This window comes from Miscanthus floridulus, chromosome 3 (assembly GCF_019320115.1).
Source record: "Miscanthus floridulus cultivar M001 chromosome 3, ASM1932011v1, whole genome shotgun sequence".
Taxonomy (NCBI): Eukaryota; Viridiplantae; Streptophyta; class Magnoliopsida; order Poales; family Poaceae; genus Miscanthus; species Miscanthus floridulus.
The window spans coordinates 111,018,172-111,024,616 of NC_089582.1; positions in this window are offsets into that span (position 1 = coordinate 111,018,172).

Consider the following 6,445-nt stretch of genomic DNA (forward strand, 5'->3'; position numbering starts at 1 on the left):
CCTCGACCGACTAGTGAATTTGTTCTGTGTGCTCCTGATTTTGGATGGTGATGCAAAGAGACACAAGGTTTATACTGGTTCGGGCAATCGGGGCCCTACATCTAGTCTGAGGGATAGAACTTGTATTCCTTGCACCGAAGTGCTCATAGTAGGGGGTTACAAGCTAAGGGAGAGAGGGAACTAGTCCCAGGTCTCGGCAGGGTGTGAGTGGGCCATCTGAGACGTTGCTCTCAAGCGGCTGGAATGTGTGCGTGTGTGTATGTGTTATTAGGTCTTTTTTTCTCCCTCCCCTAAGAGGCCCAAGTCCTCTCCTTTTATAGTTGAAGGGAGGACGAGGGCAGTACATGTATCACTATGCGACGTCGTGCCAATAGGAGTGGCATGTCCGAACCCTGTGGCCCGTTCCGGTGGCAGCGTGGCCGTAGGAGCGATTCGTCCTTGGAATACTAGAGCGGCGTGGTTGTCCCATCAGGTCCTGTGCGTCGTGGGAGCCCCGGGAATGTCTTGGAGTGGACGTGGCGGCGAACGTGCAAGCCCTAGTGGACAGATTGTGCGCGAGGCTGAGGCCTGGTCGGTGCCGAGGCTTGTACTACGGTGGAGGGGTCTCGGCAGGCACGAGCCCCGAGATTGCCGAGGCCCCGGTGTATAGTGCTGAGGCCTTGAGCGGGCGGCGGGTCGTGGGTGCAGCGTTAGGACACAGCGGCCGGTAACCCTCGTCATACCCTGTCCCAGGCGCTGATCGTGGACATAGTGCTAGGACACAGTTACCGATAACCCCCGTCATACCCTGTCCTAGGCGCTGATCGTGGACACAGTGCTGAGACACAGTTGTCGGTAACCCCCGCCGTGCCCTGTCCCAGCCGGTACGGCGCTGATGCGACTTTGGGTCGCGTCGGCCATTCTGTGACGTTGAGCCGCTGTCCGGCTGAGATTGCGGGAGTGGTTGAAAGTATTAATGAGACGTGACGCGCTGTCGGGAGGGTCGGCCAAGGCGGGGGGCGATGGACCACGGACGAGCCAGCCTCAAGCGACATGGAGAATGAGGCCTCGCGTGAGACGGAGATCAGGCTCCTTGCCGAGGCCTCACGCGAGAGGCCTCGTGCGAGAGGCCTCGCGTGATACGGAGAACGCGCTTCCTGCCGAGGCCTTCCGTGGAGAGCCTCGGGCGGGGCGGAGACGGCGTTCCTTGCCGAGGCCTTCCCTGGGGAGCCTCGCGCGAAGCGGAGTTGGCGTCAAGATGCTGAGACCTCCTGCTCGAGGCTCGAGGCGAGGAGGGGGAGGACCCGGTGGGCTTGGTCGTGGCGGGTGAGAGGCCCATGACTTACCTTCTAGCTTTTTCTTTTTTGATGGGACTTTAGCAACCCATTTTGATGTTTTACTTGGGGTACCCCATTCTAAGATACCCGACAGTAGCCCCCGAGCCTCAGGGGGAGTGCGTGCACTCCCCCTGAGGGTTTGCTGAGGCTTGGTTCATACCTGCCCCGTAAGAATTGGGGTTTATTTTTTCGAGGTTCTAGTGGGTGCGCGCGAGCGCACCCGCCGGGTGTAGCCCCTGAGCCCCTAGGGGAGTGGAGTTACTCCTCTAGGGGCTTTCTTCATTTCTGTGTCTGAACGAGTACTTCTTATTGCATTTGCTGAGCCCCCAAGTGCAAGTTTAGGTTGCGGGGGTCTCGGCGAGGCTGCAGAAGAAAAGCCCTCTAGCCTCCGCGCGGGGCGAGAGGTTCGTCAGGGGGGCCCTGACTTTGGGTATGACCCTCACACTTCCTTTCGCTCGGGAGGAGGGGTGGAATGTGCCAGGCTACCCTCGATGGGCATGAGCGTGGACACTTCCGGTGAGCTGTTAGCGGGTAGTCCGAGTGGAGGCCCGAGCCCCGTTCGCTGGGGGTCGGCTAGTGGTCCAGAGATGCACTCCAAGAGTACCAGGGGGTTTCTCTAGTGGGTGCCGAGGCCGTTCGCGGGCCTCGGTGGCTCGGTGCCTCCCTACGGTGGGATCCCATTCAGATACTTCCCCGCCGGTCTCGGACACGACTTAGGACGCCCCGAGCGACCGTTCGCTCGGGCCTGGGCCATTCATAGGCTCGTCCCGATGTCATCCCTGACTCTATTGCCCTGGGGCGGCTGTCGAAGCCTTTTGGAGGCCCAACCTTCGAACCCCTGGACCGTAATAGGCTCGGCACCCTTTTATCGTGTTTGTAGCAAAACCTCTAGCGCGGTTTTGGGCTGTTTGCCTTTGTCTTGGGTGTTCTGGCCCTTTCATCTGATCTTCACATGTCCTTCTCGTTCGGACGGAGGGTTAGTTTGCCGAGCCCATTCTGGTCTCGGCGAGGTTGCAGGAAGAGCCCCTAGCCTCTGCGTGAGAGGGCCATCGAGAATTCTCCTGACTTTTTATACGCCCCTCGCGCATGAGGGTTTGTTTGCTGAGGCCCCTTTGGGTGCGAGCCTAGAATGTGGGGTCTCGGCATATTTGTAGGAGGAGCCCCTAGCCTTTGCATAGGGCGAGAAGGCCGTCAGGGGTTCCCCTAACTTTTTATGCGACCCTCGCGCTTCCTTTTCGCTCGGAAGGAGGGGTGGAATGTGCCTCGCTACCCTCGATGGGCACGAGCGGTGGCACTTCTGGTGAGCTATTATCGGGTAGTCCGAGTGGAGGTCCGAACCCCATTCGTTAGGGGACGGCTAGCGGTCCAGAGACACACTCCAAGAGTACCAGAGGATTTCTCTAGTGGGTGCCGAGGCCGTTCGTTGGGCCTCGGTGGCTCGGTGCCTCCCTACGGTGGGATCCCATTCGGATACTTTCCTACCGGTCTCGGACACGACTTTGGGCGTCCCAAGCGTTTCGCTCGCTTGGGTCTCGGCCCCGTACAGGCTCGCCCGTAGTCGCCCCTGACTCTGTTATCCTGGGGCGGCTGTCGAAACCCTTTGGGGTCCAGCCTTCGAACCCCTAGATCGTAATAGGCTCATAGCCCGGTTCCTTCCTATGAAAGGAATAGGCCGCGGGAAATATCTTCCCTATCGGCTCGGCCGCAGGTGGCGCGTCTTTTGAGGCGGTTTCATGGGGAGGCGAAATGATGCCTGCTGCCGTAGTGGCTGAGCATGACATGATGGACGGGACGTAACTATCCTCGCATTTAATGCGGGAGACGTGGGCGCGTGGGCCGCCGAAATCGGATCATGGTTAACCACGCCGGATGGGGAAAACCTCCCCAATTTTGTCGCTCATTCGTTTCGCCTCCTCCCTGCATAAATACCCGAAGAGTCTTGCCCCTCCTTGTCTTACCTTGCCTGCCACCTCCGTCGAGCCATCGCCAGAGCAGCGGGTGCCGGGAAGAAGAGGAGAGAAGAGCGAGCCTAGGGAGAAAGCGAGAAAAAAGCGAAAGCGTGGAGGGAGAGAGAAAAACTCACCGCCGCGCCCGATTCCTCCATCACACTCATGGCCAACAACGTTGTTGTTGTCGAGGCGGACCCTTGGGATCTGTCGGACATCACCGAGGAGATGCTCTAGTCACTTGTCGACGGTGGACTCCTCTGCCCGGTGACCGACCCTAGTAGGCCAGAGTGGATTGCTCCGTACGGCGAGCTAGAGCCGAGGCCCCACGATGGCTACATCATGAGCTTCGTCTCCTTCCACGAGCGTGGCCTCGGCATTCCGGCAGACCAATTCATGCGGGCGCTCCTGCACTACTACGGCGTGGAGCTCCACAATTTTAATCCCAACTCCATCGCTCAGGCGGCTATCTTTGTTGCCATCTGCGAGGGGTATTTGGGGATCGCTCCCCATTGAGATTTGTGGCTCCACCTGTTCTGGGCGGGGCATACTACCAAGCCGACAGGCACATCGGGCAAGAGGAAGGCATCGAGGGCTGGAGGCTACACTCTCCAAGTGCGTCAGGACCACCTGCACCTCTACATCCTGGCCCAACTCGCGTCCTCCAACCGCCGATGGTACATGAGTTGGTTATACCTCCACAACGACGACGGAGGGCTTCCCCCTTATACTGGGCGGATCGTGGGCAGTTGCCTGGAGAAATGGAAGTGGGGTGTCCCGAAGGTCGACCAGCCCAAGCTGGAGCCGCTCCTAGAGGGGCTGGCAAGGCTGCGGGTCCATGGCCTCACCGTCGCTGTGGTCGTGGTCGCCTTCCATCGCCGGAGGGTGCTGTCGCTGATGGCTCGACGGTGGTGGCTGTTCGAGATGAGGCCGGGTGAGCCCGTCGAAAGGCACTCGGATGTCTTCCTCCGCCCTCTCCGACGAGGAAATTCATCGTTGGGTGGGGGAGATGGTAGACGCGAAGTTGAGGGGCGGCAACCTCACCCCCTTCGCGATGCGACCGTCACGGGGGTTCCTTTCGCTGGTAAGTCGAGTGCCGCTGTAGCCTCTGAACCTCCTCAATCTCCCTTTATCCCTTGTTTCCTTATGAGCGTTTGTCGTTTCTTCAGGGGATGAGGGACGTGCGCTCCTCCCCGCCGCTCGTTCCCGAGGACGCGAGGCAGCGAGCGATCAACCGCGCTCATGCCGACGCGCAGAAGAAGCAGAAGGATGCTAAGGCGGCGAAGCGCACGAAGCACATCCTTGCGCACGAGGCACTAGATAAGCACCGCCATCAGCAACGGAAGGATGGTCTCCCGTTGGAGGAATCCCCATCGACGTCATTGTCGACGGAGGCCTCGGACGGGAATGACAAGGGCGAGGTAGGGCGAGGCCCCCTAGACCACCTTCCTGACATCGTGGAGGTGGCGCCCGGGGCGTTGGCAAGCAGCCCGGCACCCCCGAGAAGGGGAGGAGAAGCGGACCTGGGGCTGGTGGTGCCCCCCTCCGGGGCCGAGGCTGACACGCCCGAGGCATGGGCGTTAGGCAAACGCACTGTCAGCCTGGTAAGCTCGGCGGTCGCGGCAGAGCCGGTGGCGGTGGAGGCGATGCCACCGGCCCCGCAGAGGACCGAAGGGGCGTCGGGGTCCGCTGAGGACCGACCGGTGCCGATGGACACAGATGCGATGCCACCGCCACCGCCTCCGCCGTCGTGGATGAGGTTTGCTGTGGAGAAGCTGGGGCTGCCCCGTTCAAAGTAAGTGTATTTTTGGCTGGGTTATGGTGTCTTCTGTTCGCCTTTTTGGTCTCGCGCTGACCCTGTAGGTTAATTTTCTTTAGTCGGAAACGGCCTGCGGATGACCTCCCCTTGGCGCCCCTTAAGGCGCTTAAGGTGAGCCCCAGCTCCTCTACCCACTAGGTGGCGGAGGCACAAGCCGCCATCCAACGCGGCATGGCGTCAGCGAGGGTCAACCCAAAGGAACCGGTCGCCCAAGGAGGGGTTGCCGAGGCGGCCCCTGAAAGCATCTAGACCCCTAATTGGATTTCGGTGATTAATGTCAATACAAGATTACTATGACTAACGTGTGTTTTGCAGAGACAATTAAGTTAGGTCATGGTAATGGAGATCGATTGGGCAATCGAGGTTGTCATGCCCCTACGATGGAAATCGTTTCGGTTTTCAAAGGTTGGACGACAAGGTTAAGGATAACTAGTTCTAAGTGTCAATTGGAGTTGGAAAGACACTTAGAGTAGTTTAGGACTTTGTTTTTCCTTTGGCCGTACTATGAAGGGGGGTATGAACGGGTAGCTTGACCTAGTTGAGTCTAGTGAGTTAGGTGTGGTGCACACTTGTTAAAACTAGCTCTAGGTAGCTCCTATGAATGCCTAAGATCCTTTGGAGCAAACTTCATTCACATATGTTCGAAAGTTGGAAGTGAATGGAGGGTCAAACACTGACCGGACGCTGGCTCCGGTGTGACCGGACGCTGGCCGCAGGGTCCGGTCAGTTCATTTGACCGTGAAGATCAAGTCTAGTGTGACCGGACGCTAAGGGCCAGCGTCCGGTCGACTCTAGTAAGGGTCTAGACTTGGGAAAAAGTGACCGGACGCGTCCAGTCAGTGTGACCGGACCCTGAGTATCCAGCGTCCGGTCGTTTACAGTAAGCATCCAAGAGCGACCGGACGCGTCCGGTCGGTACTGACCGGACCCTGACAGCGTCCGGTCATCACTTGAAAACTGTTCGCGGGTTGAACAGACCGGAGCGTCCAGTCATAGCGATCGGAGCGTCCGGTCGTCCCGCAGAGGCTCATAACGGTTCGTTTTTCAGGCTGGCTTATAAATAGTAGCTCCACTCGTGAGTGGAGCATCTTTTGCTCATTCCAACAGCTGAGAAACACGTTTGTGAGTGCCAAGAAGAGCAAGGTCCTAGTGAGGTGTTTGTGATTTGAGAATCCAAGAGAGTAGCCTCACTAGCAAATCAAGAGTAGCAAAGTGTGCATCCATCTTCTCATTAGGCTTCGCGTGGTCAAGTGAAAGTTCATGCTTGTTACTCTTGGTGATCGCCATCACCTAGACGGCTTGGTGGTGATTGGGAGTTTGGTGTTCACCCGGCGGAGCTTGTGGGTGACCCAACTCAAGTTGTG